The 18,621-nt window shown below is 47.7% G+C and overlaps 1 protein-coding gene across 3 annotated transcripts in view; it reads right to left on the bottom strand.

Annotated features, from left to right (window-relative positions):
* The window catches only part of LOC111837709 (C-terminal-binding protein 1), a 77,151-nt gene that overhangs the window by 52,074 nt on the left and 6,456 nt on the right, over positions 1-18,621 (bottom strand). The window contains exon 1 of one of the 3 annotated variants that reach the window (XM_023800001.2): positions 14,959-15,098. The exons of the other annotated variants lie outside the window; for them this stretch is intronic. The gene's annotated coding sequence lies outside the window, so the exon portion shown is untranslated. Of the gene's footprint in view, positions 1-14,958; positions 15,099-18,621 lie in introns of those variants that run through there. 3 annotated transcript variants of the gene reach the window in all.

The following is an 18,621-nucleotide window of genomic DNA, read 5'->3' as shown; positions in this document are numbered from 1 at the left end:
GGAAACGGGAGGCCATCGGCAAACTAAATGCAGCGTGTTGTGGGGTAGAGGTTTTACACAACACAGGATAAGTTGACCTCATTAAAAACTTTAGTACAGGGGAAACAAACAAAGCCACTTTAAAACTCAAACGAAAACCATCAGAGAAGCCCAAACAAATATGAGCAACAAAACAAAAAACCCCTATCCTCAATAAGTGGGCAGCCATAGTACACCTCACACAGGTCATACTACCCAAGGTCTTCTCTGAAGGCCAGCTAACCTGACTTAAAAGGTAACAAAACCACTCTCCTGATAGGGGCCAGCTGGGATTCATTTGAGGCAGCTGTTGGCCAACGGCTGGTGTTCAGTCACCATGAAGACACAATTATCAGCTCTGTCTCCCAGCAGTTCTCACTACCCCGCAGAATGAAAGCAGAGAAGCAGGGGAGCCATAGAAGCTGTTTAGAGGTATTGAGTAAAGCCAAACTTTAGGATAACCACGTTGTACATATTCATACCAGCATAGTTTGCATCAGTGAGATGGGTGGTCAACAGTAGGATGATGAGTATGGGCCTAGTTATGTTCACTGTGGTACATTTCAGGTTTACTCTACACTTTCCTTAAACAACAGGTTTAATTTTTTTTTACCGAATGACCAGATTAATCTCAAATCACATTACTCTTCACATTGAAGAGTTTGGTCAGAGAAACTCAATGTCCCAGCCCTGGATGAAATTTCATCTTAGTATTTTTTTTTGCCGGATGGACAGATCAAGCATACTACTGCATGAATAAATATTCTTTCAAACAATAAATATTAAATCAAAGAGTATATATGAGACATGGTGCTGCCCCACTTCCATGTGAAGGGTAACCCTTTGACAGACATTATTTTCCATCTCAGAGAGATTTCCTGTTTGAAATGCATGTAATAAATTATGAATCGGTGGGACTGGAACCTTCCACGAAGGCTGCAGAGCTGGGGTGGGGGCAGCTTTCCCCTTTCTGTGTCCCCCGCGACACTCAGAAGATGATGTCCATCAGACATGTAAACCTCCAATACTGGATCCTCAATTAAAATCCCAGTCCCACACATGCAAAGCTGAAACTGTCATGGTCTGATCCGTCCATCAGGAAACAGCCAGAGGTCTGCTCCCCCCTCCTGAAAACGTTCCATGGAACATTCTACACCTCAAGTATTTCACGAGAAATCCAAAAAGTCTACACGCTAAAACAATAAGTTTACTATAGTATGGTTTATGTAACAAAGGTGTTAAGCAGGCATATTATTTCTATAGCAGTCATGATGACACACCCTGGTATTTTCTATCAAACAGTTTTTGGACCATATTCAGTCTTATAAGGTCTTTAGTGCAAACAGTCCCAAGATCAAATTCTAAAGGATTTATGACTGTTTTGTTATCCACTCCATTTCAGGCTTATGTGTTCTGAAATTCACCTTTACGTGAAAGCTCTCTGCAAGGACAGGACAGCCTGTGTGCACACTTGCCTTTGGGGGAGTCTTGCAGCTTCTTCAGCATGTGAGGAATAGCGTTTATTTTTTTTAAAACCCTGACGCGATTGTTTGTCCTAGTTTAAAACCAAGGTCACTTTGACTGAGCGCGGAAAGAGATGACAGTGAACAGAACGACACGTGATGAAAAACACCCAGAACGAAAACAAACATTATTATGATGGACAAAAATGAAAGAAATACTTGTCTCCTGTTAGTAACAGATAAAAGACTGAATGGTTAAAATACTGATATGACATCAGGGAACCTTTAAAAATGAAAGATTTAGAAACAGCTCCTGTGAATTTTCACTGAAGCGACTGCAGAAACAAAAACTGCGCAGCTCATGCAAAGCAGACTGTTTCCATTCGGATAAACGGGAGGCAAAGCTGGTGCTCATTCATCAGCAACCCAAACGAAATCTGCCCAGATCATGCAAAGCAGACGCTCTTTCCACTGCAAACAAACCATTTTCCATCTTGAGTGTTGAAGGTTTTCCGTGTTCTGGTGCCACTGAGGGATCTGAAAGGGCAGACGTCCTTTTGCTGGTGTGTTTGTCTGCACGGACTGAGTTTTCAAATATACCTCCATTAGCACCTTGTGTGTGGTCACAGAATAAATGTATGTATGGCTGCATGTCAGAGTTAGAAAATCCCTGAGTAAGAATTTTAGTGCTGTTGGGAGGGTGTTAACCAAGAACGCCCTTTTCTCAGACAATTCTGCAGTGCATATTTGATTTCCTGAGAACATGGTGTAATCACACATCACCTCCTCAACACATAATATGTTATTAACCCATCCATCCAAGTATTCGAACAGGGTGGTGGGTGTGGCTGGATTTTATCCGAAGCATCACAGGGTACACGGCTGGGATACACCCAGGACGGGATTCCAGTGCGTCACGGGACACACAGCTGGGATACACCCGGGACGGGATTCCAGTGCGTCGCGGGGCACACGGCTGGGGAAACAACCGGGACGGGATTCCAGTGCGTCGCAGGGTACACGGCTGGGATACACCCGGGACGGGATTCCAGTGCGTCACGGGACACACAGCTGGGATACACCCGGGACGGGATTCCAGTGCGTCGCGGGGCACACGGCTGGGGAAACAACCGGGTCGGGATTCCAGTGCGTCGCAGGGTACACGGCTGGGATACACCCGGGACGGGATTCCAGTGAGTCACGGGACACACAGCTGGGATACACCCGGGACGGGATTCCAGTGTGTCGCGGGGCACACGGCTGGTATACACCCGGGAGTGGATTCCAGTGCGTCGCGGGGCACACGGCTGGTATACACCCGGGAGTGGATTCCAGTGCGTCGCGGTGCACACGGCTGGGATACACCCGGGACGGGATTCCAGTGCATCGCAGGGGACGTGGCTGGAATACGCCCGGGACAGGGCACACATTTTTAATAAATGAATTTATTTAACTCACCCAGCACATCCTTCTGCCCCAACCACACTATAAAAAATATCTTTTTACAGAAGCAGTATCCTGCTGATGCACAGAACGGCTGATTCTGCCACCGTGGTCAAGGTGACACTGTTAGTCACACATCCGTACCGGCTGTGCCAGACTCTGCCCCGTGAGATTTTCATTAGATTCACTATCCAGGGTCCCAGCAGCCTGCTGGGCAGTAAAGTAAGATCCAGGCCAGCCTGCAACCCGCAGCCCGCCAGCGTTGAGCCCCCCAGCAGTTTCAGGTCAGCATTCCTGGGTCTGGAGACGCGGCAGGCAGGTCTTTTCGCTCCAGATCCGACAGCATGATGAATGGTGGTCAGAGCCGTATCACACGAGAGCCACTGCTCAACTCTACCAAATCAATAATTTAAACCATGGACCCCCCCCCCCCCCATCATTTCTCATTTGCGGCTCGACTCTGCAAAGCGAGGCTCGGAAATGGATGGTCTTCACCTGCTTCCCCAGCCGAGTGAAAATTAGTTTTTCACCTGCTCTTACCAAAGCCGGATCCTCTGTCAACTTGTCCCCCCCCCCCCCCCCCCACCCACCAGCAGAACATCGTGGCGATAAACTGACAACAGCTTGCAAGACTCACCTAATAGAAGGAAATAGGTTTTCCAGAAGTTACTGTTCATATATTTCATTGCAGCAATCTTACAGAGATGCAAGACCGGCGGTGATTCTGGCTGGGAGATAGATGCAGGCAGACACCTCCAGTAACCCTAAAGAACTTAGATATGAAGTGAAAAAAATACTTGAGTTGGAAGAAAAGGCACCTTTAGCATGTTCCAGAAAATGTGCTTAAAGTATACTGGTGGAAATATGTGCCATACTAGCTCCAGATCACCTGAAATGCAATGTCTCTCCATGGATGGCATGTGCAAGTGGTGCTATGAAGTGGAAGTGGAAGGGGGGGGGGGACGTCTAGGTGCAATTACTGCCGCAAACCACAGCCTGTATAAATGCAGTTTGTAAATGCAAATCAAAGTTGCTAATTTATTGCGACAAATCACTCCCACAAGATCGCAATTTTCATAAATCCAGCTCATACGTGAATGTGGAATTTGCAAACGCAGAACCATCTGCAAATTGATACCAACTTTGCGGATGATAAGATGTGCATGTATTTAAAATATCAAAGCAATGCGACTGCAGTAAATTGCTTGAGAATATCAATTCGGAAAAGAAATTGATGTGAAATTATGCACTCCCATTGTACTTCATTCAGCAGTCTCTTCAACATTCTGCAAAGAGCTTAATTGCTCGTCACCTAACAGGACCTGACTGACATTAACTTAAACTCTGGAGGGCAAACTTTACACCAATCAGGGAATGATCTACCTTCCTACAAATCAATTACGGTCGTTCAATGCTTTTGAGGCCACAGACAGCAGGGAAAACAAATATAGACAGCGCTATTGAGAATGCAGTGAAATGGTTGAAGTTCAGCAAAATCTGAAGTTCAGAGGTTGTGTTTGCACTGTATCGTACTGCTAGCCTTCCAGAGTAGAAGCTCTTGGCCATTTATACGCTTGCCTAAACCAGCCACATGCTCCTCTGACTGTTGTCAGTGGATGCTGGCTGATGCATATTCAGGGCGTGTTATGCATCAGCATGAGCGCGCAAATACGGGCCGTTGTTAAAACAGCATCTCAGCCGATTCACTTACTGCAGCACAAATAACTGGCAGTGACACGAAACGCAGAGACGTTGACTGTGTCTCCGGCAGCCGAGTCCATCTCCCCCCTGTAAGGCAGATCCTGCACACCCCAAAACGAACAAACTGCTCCTGAGCGGAGTGCAGGATGCTGAGCCGTCCCCGCTGCCGCTCCGGCACGCGCCTCCTGTCCTCGAGCTTTGCTGTGACAACCCTCAGTGGAGAGAGAAGGCTTAAGGTAAAAAAAAATAACACAAGCAAGGCTCCGGGATGACGCTCGCAGAAATGCATGAGTCAACAGCAGCTACATCGCAACTCCGCTGCGTGATGAAGGTGCAAGGATGGCAGGGGAATACAGACATGGAGTGAGGGGGTAGGAATCCCCTTTGTGGCTACGGGGTTCCTGGCTACAGTCCCAGGAGGAATCTAGCTTCCCTGAGACGCTTATGAATGATGAATGATGCGGCCATTATTTATATATATAGTTAAGAAATTTGCAGTATCCCCGAGGGACTTTGTCTTGCTCAGAGCGGAAGGTACCCATAATGCAACATCACAAAGGAGAATACGTCAAGCTCAATGTCAGATTCACATCACTACCACAGTGATTTTCGAATCCTCAGGCCTCACAGGAGGGGTTGGGTAACATCTGCTAGGTATTGTTGACTGCATGGCAAACTCAAACACCATAAAACTAGGGCAAGAGCAGAGCGTCTGCAGAAAAACAAGATTCAGCCTTCTGTGACCGGAAAGCTGCACCAGGAGACCAGCACGTGCCTCGGGGGGGAGGGGCACTGTCACCTCACACCTTTGGGGCTCGAATCCCACCTCCTGAATAGTCACCCAAGATTAAATTTCTTCAGCAGTTCAAAAATGTACAGCTAGGCTACCTGACATATCTAAGTTACCCATAGTGGGTGTATGTGCCCTGTGATTGGCTGGCTCCCCATCCAGGGGATACCTTTGCTGGGTGCCCTGTGATTGGCTAGCTCCCCATCCAGGGGATACCTTTGCTGGGTGCCCTGTGACTGGCTGGCTCCCCATCCAGGGGATACCTTTGCTGGGTGCCCTGTGACTGGCTGGCTCCCCATCCAGGGGATACCTTTGCTGTGTGCCCTGTGATTGGCTGGCTCCCCATCCAGGGGATACCTTTGCTGGGTGCCCTGTGATTGGCTGGCTCCCCATCCAGGGGATACCTTTGCTGGGTGCCCTGTGATTGGCTAGCTCCCCATCCAGGGGATACCTTTGCTGGGTGCCCTGTGATTGGCTGGCTCCCCATCTAGGGGATACCTTTGCTGGGTGCCCTGTGATCCCTGAGACAGGCTCTGAGTCAGCCTGACTACAGCATGGATGGAGACTTACTGCTCGTTTTCATCCCTCTCACCAAGGAAGCACATCACTGTGCTTGGAATTAAATATTTATACACTAAGTGTCTCCGTGGAGCTGCAACAAGGACAACCAGCCAGCTGCTTCATGTCACCATTCGTTAATAACCTTGACTGACAAGCAGCTACACTTTGATGTGATTGGCTGTCTCACTACTTGGGAGGTGGGACTAATCACCACGGCGATTTGGTAAAATATTAATATATGATCTGAAAATTAGGCTGCTCTCTCACTTTTCCATTTAACTCCCACACAATTCCAGCATTATTCCATTCTTAGCCTTGGATCTAACCCTAATCTAACGGTCTAATGTGACGCTTGCACTCCTGCGTGTGAGGTTTGCTTTTTAATCACTGACACCCGTCAAATGTCCCTCTCAGCACTGGCACGCTGCTCCTTCTGAAATCTTTCCCTTCTGGCAGATTTCAAGCTTTCAAGCAAAAGAGTCTGGAGTGCCATTTCTAACTGTCCAATATTCAGCTCCAGCACGTAAATGTCAAACGATTGCGGAGGATAGGCAACATCGGCAAACACGAAATTGCACAAAATTGCTTTAGCGAGCGACGCGGTGATTTTGGTGCATCACACAGATTAGCTGGGAATCCGTGGAAGGTACAGCTGGAAATGACTGTGCAGAGCAGGGCATTATGGGGCTGCTTAGCTGCAAAGTTTACATCAAAAAGTAATAATATGTAAATACATACATGCCTTTCCTCATCGACCATGAATAAAAATAAAGGAACGGAACTCATTCTGTGCCCTTCATCAGATTTCAGAAAGATGGTTGACGGCACCATCCATGCAGTGTCGCAACCCAAGGGCGGGACGGACCTGGCCGTAGCCTGGTTTTGCATTTTCTTTATCGGACTGAGTCAGGGCCGCCTGCTTGAAGGTGCTTCACTGAGGCCAAACAAAGCGAAGGGTATCCAGGGCAACACAACGGGAACAAAGACCTTATCCGCGGCCCAGCCAAGGAAAAACGCTTTCTGATGTGTAAATGAAGACCACATACAGCATAATAGATCTGAACTCTTACTGATTGGCTGCGAATGTGGTCTTCCTGACCTATCAGCTAGCAAACCTGCCTCAACCACACCTACCTCAGACTCATTAGCGAAATACTAAGATCCAAGCCATAGGCTACACTGAGAAGAGTTTCTATAAAAGCCTGTCAACTTCAAGAAGTCGGGTGATGACTCATTTCCAAGTAAATCATCAATGTCCGTTGCTAATAATATGTGACCATAGTTTGACAGGCATCAGCTGCTAGGAAAAAAAAAATCACGGTTTCATATCAATCACGTAACAAAGCCCTTTGTGATTTGCCTCATTATAGCACATCAGTCATCTTTGGTATTCTACTAATCGCACTGCCTGGGACCAAACTGTGATTACATCACATTCACCTAGGCAACCGCGTCTGATGTAAGCACTGTACATTCACCTCAGGTCCTGAAGCCATGAGGTTTTGACGAGTCTTTCTGAAGATGTTAATGATGACAGGCTCGGAGGGAAGACTCGCAAAAACACACATTGTGTTAACCAAGAATTTTACTGATAGCGCATTACAAGAATATCGTCGTTCCCAGTATTCCCATAACCTGTATTTTAATGCAAATGCGCTCTTGTAAAATGACAAGCTGACAAGCCAGCGGCACAAATATAAAGGCACTTTGGGCATTTAAATATGCACATATATGTCATTTCAATAGCAATCAAGGACAAGAGTGAGGTTGTTTGTACTTTTCCAGGAGTCTGCTTGAAGAAACGGCTTTGCAATCAGCAAGTTCCCCTCCGCACTCAAACCCCCGGCTCTCTGCGAGGAAAGGCGGACGGCCCCTCTAGCCGCTCGAGAGCTCAGAAAAGGACAGGAGGAAAGCAGAACGGCTTCAGCCAGGGAAAACGGACAAGTGCGGCTGTCCCAGCAACGACGGCCACTCCTGGCAGTGAGATGCACAAATCGAGAAACCAGCAGCAGGACAAACGTAGCTGTGCTGATATCTATCTCTGAGATGGACAATTAATATTGCCATGGAGCACAGAAGTGACGCAGCCAGATAACATGTGCTCATCCTTGGTCATATAATTTCAGCAGTAAATGTTCGTTAATTAAATAAGCAGCTTGGTGGCTTTGTAGGGAGGTAGCCTAATTCCTCCTGGTGTCTTCCTACTCCCATACTGGAGTGCTCCCCGCCTTCTGTGGCTCTCCTCCCATATTCCACACACCCTGGCCATGTGACCTGAGTATCAGATTGGAACCCTGTCCACATCCCCCTTGATCTGATCCAAAAGTATTTGAGACACATAAAAACGTATAAACTTCCCTGAAGTGTATAAACTTCCCTGAAGGTTTCTGACAAATGTAGTTACCTATATACTGAAGACACTCAGGCCAAACCACCTGCTTAGGGTATGACACGACTCCATAGACTGATAGAGGCGTACATTTCAGGTCCAGAAAGTAAATTGTACCACTGGGTAGTTAAGAAGGTCAGTCTGCAGAGGTGGACATTTCTGGTCCAGAAAGTAAAAATCCAAACCAGGATTTTATTTCAAACAACCAGTTGAGTACTATATGACTGCTACTCTTTATACTTAACTGGTTGGTTGAAATAAAATCCTGGTTTGGATTTTTACTTTCTGGATCTGAAATGTCCACCTCTGCAAACTGACCTTCTTAACTACCCAGTGGTACAATCCAGTGGTTTGATTTGATTAAATGCCAGCTCAATCAGATTAAGCAACAAACCTCACTGTCTCATACCTGGCTCTGCCACGCTAAATTCCAGAGCAGCTCAACCTTGATATTAAAATACCAGAGCAGAAATTTGTTTGGAAATTTCTTTAATTTTTCATCTGCCTGTTTTGACAGGACAGTCTTCAGTGGTACCATATCACCGTTGCCTAAAATGTCTCAAATTCCCGCCACAGCAAATCACTGTGTCTGAGGAAATAGTTTTAATGTGATCTCGTAAAAATTCATGCAAACCTAAGCACAGTAGAGGGGGAACGTTCTGTATCTGTGAAATGCTATGGAGCAATGCAATAAATCAGTTTAAAGAAAAAAATAACTGGAAGTGAACTAAAGGAGGTAAGTAAAAGATCGGGTATACCACACTATTATCGTTATATCTGAGCGCTCTAGGAGCAAGAGATCTGAGTTCTCAACAGTCACAATTGTTTTTGATTGAAACCCACAGGCACAGTAAAGTGTGTCAGAAGAGGACTGAACTGATCAATAAGGCATTATGTGCCAGATGGCCAGGAGTTACAGAGCCTAATGAGGAGCTCATGATAAAATAAAGGATCCATTAAACATGTGACTGTGAATACCGTAAATACTGTAGATGTAGATACTGCTGATACTGTAAATACCATGAATATTGTCCCTAGAACCTAGAGTTTTCATAAAGCCAAGCACTAAGTTCAGAAAATCATTAACACGTTTCCAGTTTGCTTCCGGACTGGATGTTGTACCGTCTGTTTACCTCTCTTGATGTTCCATGGAAATTAACTTCATAAGGAATGAAAACCTTGAAGACTTGGAACAGGCCGGAACAAACTGAGCAGGATGCTCTTTGATTTCATCAAAACCCAAAAATAAAAAACCAAAAGAGAGACAGGATGGCTGGCAAGCTCAGCTAAAGAGATACGAACCCCCCCCCCCCCCAACCCCCCCGTGCTTAAACGGATCACAAACAGGTGAGCTGCTCACAAAGACAAAAAGAACAATTTGACATCTAATGATAAAATGCAATAACATTCAAATAAAATTATGTAAATATGCCTCATTAAGATTTCCTAAGGAAGATTACACTGAAGACTAAAGACCTTTAATAGGTGAAAAATATTAATTACGTTCCTTTCATAAAAATGATCCATCCAGCTGTAACTTATCCACCCCTGAGTCCATATCTCAGGAGGCGCCGAGCAGGAGAGGGGGGGGGGGCGCCCAGCCAGGACACACAATGCAGTCTTACTGTATGCATATGAAAACACATCACTGTCCCTTTAAATGAATCCAGAGCAGAGCCACACTGTGACATGTCGGGGCGGCCCCAACACCACAGAATAGAGAAGACAAAGGTAGCTGTGGTGATGAAGGTCGAGCTCAGAGGGACATTAACACGTGTTAATCACAGCATCGCTGCAGGTTGCCAGATACGGCGCTCTCATTCCTTCCATCACCCCGCACAAAAGACACCCAAAATGAGTTGGGGTGTATGGCTGCGTCACACTCGGGAGGACGCACAGGTGCTGGACAGTCTAGGTTACACCAGGCATTGGCACACTCTCATAGCCAGAGCAATTATCTGGCGGGCCGCAGGCCCCCCCCCCCCCCACCATCCCCGGCTGGGACGGCCTATTTTAAGCTCCCCCAGTTGTCAGGGATGCCCTTTCTTCAGAGACTACAGGTGCACGGCCCACAGAGCTGCTCAGTGTTATCTCTGTCACACAGGCGTGTTTGAGCACAGGAATCATTAACTCTGGCCTGATTCCGTAGAGGCCGGTAGACCTCTGAGCAATAATTCATTAGTCTCCTTTATTTAACCCGATTTGTGACACTGCGCAATGTTTAGTTTTGGAATTTGACTTAAAATGACTACGAAATAACACTCATTCTGCAAGCATAAGGCTATTAGTCTGTTTATATTACAATTAAAAGGCTCAGATAAATGTATCTTATTTGAAGACCAAATAGGAAGATGTTTATTCTTGAATCCTCAGGCTATAAAATGTATTTATTTTTTAATCACTGGGCCTCAACAGAACCGAGTCAAAGACGGGTTGTCCGGCAGCCGTCAAATGGCATTCAAACATAGCTTCTGTCTTGTTTTCGAGACGAGACCAAAACGCTGGTTGACCACAGATCTTCTCGTCCCGTATGTGAGCCCTTTACTATCAATCGGCTGGGAGCCACAAGCTCTGAAGAGCAAACCGGACACAGAGAGCTCTCCCAGGGCTTGACTGCAGGGCACAACTGTGGAGTGTCTCCCAGTTAGGGCACGGAGTCTCCCAGTAAGGCTCAGCCGGGCCATCGCACGAAAGGCTAAAGACCAGGTGAGGAAATGACGCCACTCCTGTGACGCTGAACTCCGCTCACCCAGAACAGGCGCTCCAGCTATGTATAGCCCAGTAACACCGCATTGATTTAAATTAGCATGTGTGTGTGTGACAGACGTTGTTGGTGTCAGCAGGTGACCGCATGTCTGACTAAGTGTCGTGACACGTAAGACACTATAACCACGAAACATGAAGCTATGTTTGGTCTTCGTAACACAGCTACTTCGGCACGACTAGGAACAGCCTCCCTGCAGAGCAATCCGGTCCGCGGCGAACCACGTTCTTGTTCCCTCCCAACTCCCGGTCTCATTATAGAAGAGCTTCATAAAGCATTCATAATGCATAATAAACATGGCTGTAATGTGCTATGTTTTTTTATAAATATTTATAGCCGTGTTTATAATGCTTTATGAGGGGAAAAAATGTGGTCTGTCTGGCAGGGAGGTCGGAGGGAGCAAAAACGTGGACCGACTGTGGGTCCAGGAGGACCGGGTTGGGAAACACTGCTGTAGAGGATAAAGCATGCCGACTTTAATTTAATTGACCTATATTAGCTGAAAACTGCCCAAAAATGCTGGAGGCACAGTCAAGCTGTCTGCAAAACTGTGTCAGCCAGGACCATAGATGTCCTTGGTTCGCCTGTTTAAAAACCCAAGCATACGCACAGTCAGAACAGCTATTATCGCCAGACTTGCGAGTTTTTGCTGATGATTTGGGCTTGCTCTTCAGCAAAGTTTTAGAAACTTTTTAAAGTTCCAGCTGCATTTATTGGGAACCAGTCTTTGGTTTGAATGCATATTCATGATATTTCATTTATTTGTTAGGCTTCAAGGTGGCTCAGTGGCCAGTACCGGCCCTAATAGCTCTTGCTAGCACTTCCTGTGCTCTTGTGCACACTTTCTCCCACTGACTGTTCCCAGTGATGGACAGCCATCCTGTCTCAGCTTACTGCTTCTGGGAGCATAGATGGTCTGTTACTAAAGATAAACATTGATTACTACAGACTATAACTTTTCTGGTAACACTTTACTTGAAACTGTAATCTATAATGCATTAAAAGCACAGGAGAGATACAAGTAGGCAGTATAAGAATTAATAAAGCATTACAGCGTCTTCTATTGACAGTCATAATGCATTATAGTGTTGATTATAATACTTCATAAACTCCAGTGGAGCTCTCATCTATAATGCACTATAGATACCTTCATAATGCATTACAATGGTCAGTATAAGAATTAAGGATGATTTGTACTGCAGTATGTAGGTATATCTATAGTGCATTATAGATGAAAGCTTGATGAAGCATTCATAATGCATAATAAACAGTTATAATGTGTTATGCCTTTTCATAAAATTTTATATCCATGTTTATAATGCTTTATGAATGCATTATAAAGTGTAATGAATGTGTTCATAGATTCTTATAGACATGGCATTCATAGAAAGTGTTACCAACCTTCGGAAATATGCTACAGGTTTCCTTATTATTTTAATAAGTTGAGGTTACCTCTGTCTGAGCTGAAAACAGAGTGGTGGAGGTGGTCTGGGCATCTGATAAGGACGCTGCCTGGTGTGGCCCCAAGTGGGGGAGACCCTGGGGAAGACCCCGGATATGCTGAAGCCACCCTGGAAGGAGCTGGGGTCTGTGGACTCGGGGGGGGGGGGGGGGGGGTCTGGCCTGAAGTCTGAGGTGACTCAGAACATGTGCAGTGTGTTTAAATAGCGGGGGGGTTTTCTCTCCTCTGTTTGGGCAGTTAAGTGTCCGTCATGTTGGGTAGTACGGGTCATTTCCTGGTTCTGGCAGGAAGGGTGTACCTGGCACACACACAGCTGCTGTGGTTCTGCGTGTCCAGCAGCCTCACATTCTTTGCACGGTCCTGATGGCCGGTTCTCCTGCCCAAACCCTCCCAGCGCGAGCTGCTCCTCAGCCCAAAGGCATCCGACATGTCAGAACATTAGTTATAGACAGGCAACTGCAAAAGCAGTACGTGCAAGACAGATGCGAGGGCATGAATGAAATGATTCTAATGACAGTGGATATCACTGTTATCCCAGAGATATAAATCTTATTAAAGACATGTATGCGTCTTATAAAAGGCCATGGTGGCATCACATCCAGGGTGTAACCCAGCCTTGTACCAAATGTTCACTGAGATGGACTCCAGGCCCCCACACCTGATTAGGATAAGTGGCTAAAGATGGGTGGATGGATGGATGGAATTCAATATACAACACAACAATAGCTTTGGTTCTGACCCCACGGCAGACCGCTGCAGAATTTCTCATCTGGCAATCGACCCTAACAGCTCCGTGCCACAGAATGACCCAGCGCATAAGACGCCCCTGTTAAAAAGTCTATGCGACTGTTATTCAGAGAATTTATGACTCACACTGATTCCAGCCCCTCCATGTTTATAAATAACGATGATAAACCTTTGCTAATGAGACAGATTTAATAGAAGGCCTCCTGAACGGGGTCACTGCCTTTGACTTTGTGCAGTGAGCATCTGCTGATGACCAGTGAGAATCCCGTCCAGTGCCGAACCCAGTACTGCAGGTGGCAAGAAGATGGAAAGCGATGTTGGCAGGAGGTGAGATTCACACGTCTTTGGGGGGAGGATCGCCAGGCTTATACCTCCCGGGACAAACACCTGGCACATGATCTGTCCGGGCCAATGGCGTCGCGGAGTTTCAATTCAGAGCTTGACCCGTCATCACTGACAGCCATCAGAGAGAGATGGACAGGTAAACGCTGGGGAGAATTTCCTATTTAAATTAATTGTGTACCTTTCCTACCCCCAACCACCCCCCCCACCCCTGGGGGTCCTGGGCCTCTGCTTCCTGATGCATTACCACCCACCTCCCAGCATTTCCAGGGCGGCACTCAGTCATGTCAATATTCTGCGTCCAATCTTGAGCGTCCGCTGGAACAGCTGATCCACACAGACGGCGAGCCGCTCTATTCAATGCACCCCCACCCCACCCCCCCAGCACAAAAACTCTATTCATTGCAGAAGTGAATGAAATTAACCCAGGAACGTTCCCCGAATCCCAACCCCCCCATCCAGCCTGACCTCTGTTTTCCAGCTGCACCACCGTGAAATGAATCCCCCTCGTGGATCGGACCCGAGGGCGACGGGCCGAGCGGCGAGGGTACGAGCTGCCCGGGGTCCCATAAATATACCGGCTGCAAAAATATTCAATCATTTTGATAAATTCAGCAATGAAAACACATGCATTCGAACAATCAAGCGCTGACACTTGGGCATTTCCACATACGGCAGCGGTAAAGTTACCCCTTTCCAGTCTGGATCCCTAACAGAGAGGAAACAGAGACGCTTAGCGGCGCGGCGATTAAAACCGGGAGGGAAAACAGCAAGAAAGGGACGCGGGCCGTCGACGGCTCAGAGAGCCAGAGGTCTGCTGTTCTTTTCAGTGCGAAATGAGCTAAAATTAACTGGTACGACACAGACACAAAAGAGCTTCTTAAATGGAAACGTCTCTGAATGTCGGACACTTGCTTTCTCTTGCTAGTTTGACACAGATATACATCACAGGAATATTGTACTTGTATGCATTAATAATACAAGTAGCTGATCTTCAGCACTGCCATTTCGCCCGGAAAATCTGTGGCACAAGATACCTTCTTATAGTTACCTTCTCATGATAAGACAATTCAGTTATTCTCATTACAAACTGATAGATGGAATGAAGACTCTGATTTCCATAATGAGCATGAAAGCCCTATGAATACACGACTATGAGACTTTACTACTCGCCCAGATCCACTCTGCCACTCGCGACTGGATGGTCTGCCAACGTCCACATTCGGATAGAGCACGGCGAACCGGCCAGCTTCCGGAGGAAAGGAGGCCCTTTCTTACCGTATGATTAAAAAGGTGACTGGTAACCGCGTTTCTTGCAAATGGATCCGGATTTCGGACTGTTTGTTCTGGCTGAACGCTAGGCCACCGGGCCCGGATCCGTCGGAGTGCTCCAGCCGTCCGAGGCAGTGTTTACCCTGGAAGGAAGCGAGCGCTTCCTGGAGAGGAGGTCCGTAACTCCACCCCCACCCCTCACGGCTTGCTGGGATCCCAAACCAGCAAGGGCATGCTGGGAAGGCCATGTCCAGCAAGGGCAGTGTGACCAAGACATGATCCCGAGCCACAGTGGAAATCACTGTGCCGTAGCGAAACGGAGCAAACTGCAAACGCGGCTGTGTTCACTGGGACAAGCCTCCACTGGCGCCGTGCGGAGACGCATCAGAAAACAATTCCGTCCCCCTTGTGGGAGTGAGCCTGCCCAGTAAACCACCTTTATAATGTCACTGAGCCTCACTGAACCCTGTACATCTCTGTCCCTCCATGATAATACATTTGTGGTTCGGCATAAACAGCAATATTAAAAAAGCCCTACAAATTAGGGGCCAGGGTAGCGCGTCTTACGGATTCCAGTGGAAGCCCATATCGGCCGACACGCTGCATGTGTGTCTGATACAACCTAAACATAAAGCGTTTTTCGCAAGTTAGCTTGGAGAGGCAGTGCAGCGACATCAGCTGGCAGACCAGGGCTGATGTCCCCCGGGTCTGGGTGGGTGGCGCCATGGCGACAGGGGTGGAGACCCCCGCCGCTCCGAAGCGCCGGGCTCCGTCCAGATCGGACGCCTCCGATCTCGATGCTGAGTAGCGGGTGTTGCTATGCCAACCATAAGGCCTGCCTGCGACGCAGCACCTGCTCCAGAAGAGCTGCGTCTCTTGTGGCCGCCGGGGGGCCCTCTCCCCAGTCCTAGGGTCCTGTGGTAACGTTCCCAGCCCAGGCTCACCAGCGTGTCCGCCTTCCTGGTGATATCTAGTATGTCACTGGGTGGGATTTCCCCTGTTCCTCCACAGCAGGGAATGGGACTTCCCCATTTACCAGATAGAGGGATGGCATCGGTGCTTAGCAACGAAACACAGGCCTGGGTCATGTGCAGAGGAGGACAGCCCCATACCGGGACATCTACTGGGCCACCTGGGCGGTGGACGCCCCCTAGGGGAGCTCCTCGTAACAGCAGGACCGTCACAGTGCGACGATCCAGCCGCAGTCAACCGACACAGGCGTGCCACATCCAGCCATCGTGATCCAGCTCTGTGCCAGTTGCCATGGCAATGCCCCATCACTAAAGGTGCTACAGTCCCATAAAAAAGCGGCTGGATACCTGCTGCAGCAGTATCCATCTGAGCTGCATTGCCCTCCATCGTGGGGTTGGTGCTCTAAGTATTGCAAACTGGGCCCTGATCGCCTTCCATTTCCACGGGTCTCTCTGTGACCCGATTTACGTTACCAGCCAGCTTCTGCATCCCCCCTGTTTCGGGGGGGAATCCCCAGGACGTCCCCCGTGGCGCCCTGGAAGGATTCCCCTCACAGCTAAACAGGAGCCCACAGAGAACATCTGGGGGAGCCGGAGGGATGAAAGGGGGGCGGCGGATCAGAGGGCTGTGCTCCCGTTCCTAGCGGCACAGCGAGCGCCCGGCGCGGGCTGCCCGCCGAATGACCAGCCGGGAGGCGGAGCCACCAGGAGCAGCAGAAGCCAGAGCCGGCACCTCAGAGCAGGACGCAACAATCCCCCGCTGTTCTGGAACAGACTCTCCGCCCCCCCAGACAAATGGAAGGCAAGTTCCGAAACACCGAGGGCTGCAACCAAACGCTCAGATTCAGAGCAAAACCAAACAGTGTAACCAAAACCCAGCAGGCATCTGCAGAAGGCAAATGCGTGCACTGACACACACACACACACACACACACACACACACACACACACACACACACACACACACGGCATACAAACATACTGTAAAGACACACACAAACACACACGTTTGTATTCATATCTTTGTGGGGACTCTCCATTCATTTCTATGGGCATAACCCTAATCGCAACAATTACAACCTTAACCACTACCCAGCCCTAACCAGTAGCCAAACAAAATACAAGACTTTTAGCATTTTCAGTTCTATGATTGAAATCACAGATCTTATAGTATTAAGTTTCCTCCTGCGGGGACTAAAAAAATCATCTCCACAGCATCAAAAAAACAGATTTTTATCACATTGTGGGAACATTTGTCCCCGTGCTGCTGGGCCTGCGCTCCCTCCCTGTGCTGCTGGGCCTGCGCTCCCTCCCTGTGCTGCTGGGCCTGCGCTCCCTCCCTGTGCTGCTGGGCCTGCGCTCCCTCCCTGTGCTGCTGGGCCTGCGCTCCCTCCCTGTGCTGCTGGGCCAGGATGCCCCTGACGGTTGGAAGAAAAAATAACTGCTAATCGCTAACCATAATATATTAGTACCATTCAACATGGCAGAAGCATTTTCTATTTCTGTGCTCAAATTACCCTAATGTACTTTTTTCAGAGAACAGGAAAAAAATCTGTCACACAAATTATAGAAACTTAAAAAAAACCCAGAGGTTCTGTCATAATAATATTTAACTTAAGTTATCCCCTTTTTCATCATCCAGCTTAAATGTAAACAACAGATAAAAACACGGCATGGCTTGCCATCGCCCTGGCTCCGCCCCCCCATCTGCACCACCCTCAACTACACATCAGACACCCGCCAACCCCACCAGGCCCTTGTCCCTCACGTGGCAGTGAACCCCCACCCCCCACCCAGCTCCCACCACAGACCACAAGGATTCGAATGCCTCAATGTTTCTCCTGCATAATAAAACGGGCTACATAGTTGTGACTTGTTTCATAGTTACGTAAAGAATTACTTGCCGACAAGAACTACAACTCAGTCAATTAGTGTGAGAAAGCGCCGCAGATTGTGCCACTGTGAAGCCAGCAAACATGCCAAACTTTTCCACTTCCTGAAAGCCAGTTTAATTTATTTCTTAAGATTTATAACTTAGTGCACAATTTTTGAGATATGGTTTGAAGTTTTGTTGACTATGCTCTTTAAAAACACATTTTTTTCTGCTAGTGTGCAAAGAAATTCCATCTAAATACCTTAACAAGCGTCACTGGTTTGTCACGGATATGAAACATAGGGCCGAGGGCCCCGTCTGATCATTGGCTGGTCACACCGGCTCACACCTGATCTTTCTGGACCAATCCATGTCGACTAATGCTTTAGATGCTGACAACAGTGAGTAACATGAAGGTGTCAGCCATTCTGGGGATTGTGGAAATCCAGCAAACAAAACAGAAATCTGCATCCCACGCAGTGCTACAAACACAGGCTCACTGTCACACGGGAATCGATCGTCACAGGTTATAATCTGAGTGAGAATAATCATAATAATAATGGCTTATTTTCCATTTGTATGATAGCGATATAAGTACAAAGGAATTATGTCGTTTTTGAATATCCCTCCCGCCTATGAGACACACTTGCACAGGTGAGAGCAAAGCTAGGGCTCTGAGCACAGAATTAGCCTAATTATCCAGCATCGCTAGAGGAGATTTTGGGGTTAAAGGCCTCTATTCAGGGTCCCATCAGTCCCTGTCACGTCAAATGAGTAGGAAAAAAAACTGCAGAATTGGGGAATCCCAACCATGGGATCTGAACC

Source organism: Paramormyrops kingsleyae, chromosome 12 (genome assembly GCF_048594095.1).
Source record: "Paramormyrops kingsleyae isolate MSU_618 chromosome 12, PKINGS_0.4, whole genome shotgun sequence".
NCBI classification, from domain to species: domain Eukaryota; kingdom Metazoa; phylum Chordata; class Actinopteri; order Osteoglossiformes; family Mormyridae; genus Paramormyrops; species Paramormyrops kingsleyae.
The sequence above is the reverse complement of the archived record's forward strand: the minus strand, read 5'-3'. Positions and strand labels throughout refer to the sequence as shown.